Raw genomic sequence first — 752 nt, forward strand, 5'->3', positions numbered from 1 at the left:
AAAACCAGCCCCCAAATGTTCCTGCTTTGTAGCCATGCTAAAATTTTAGCTTAGGAATGAGTTTACATCACCCTCTTCCTGTTACAAGCTTCTACATGAAGGGTAATCAGCTTAATTGTTTCAAAGTTCAAGTGCCAGTTCCTCTGGCAGATAAGCATGTACTCACAGGACAGAAGGTACCCTGGCTAATAACAGAGAAAAAGTCAAAGAGGACCAAACTTCTCAGGGGACCATCTCCCTCATCTCATCACACCTCCTGAACACATGCCTCTCACAGCCTCCATCTAAACAGTCTTTGAACACTTCAGATACATATTCCCTACAAACTCTGAGCCTTCGCCTTATTCCCACTGTGGTCCTATCTGCATCTCTGGTTCTTGAAAACATTTTTTTTTTTTTTTTAATTTTGCTTGGTTCTTTCTTAGCAATGAAGGTACTGACTACACAGGTCATTTTCTAAGGAATTTACTTACTTTCCTTAAGTATGGACTCCCAAGGTACAGAAGTCAAATTTAGGATTTAAACGGTGTTCATTTTGCATACTAGTCCTTGTCAGAAAAAGTAGGACAAAGCCACCGCCACCTACAGTAGCCCCTAAGACCTATGGACTCGGAATTAAGTATCTTTCATGTTTTACTAACATTTCCTGCTCCTTAGGAACCCACTCACACTTCTGCCGCCGTGGCCTGTTTCCTCAAGATTATAGGAATTGTAGCCAGTTCCTCTTTACAACTTTGGTGTCTAGCTCAGAG

This window comes from Mastomys coucha, unplaced genomic scaffold (genome assembly GCF_008632895.1).
Source record: "Mastomys coucha isolate ucsf_1 unplaced genomic scaffold, UCSF_Mcou_1 pScaffold2, whole genome shotgun sequence".
NCBI lineage: Eukaryota > Metazoa > Chordata > Mammalia > Rodentia > Muridae > Mastomys > Mastomys coucha.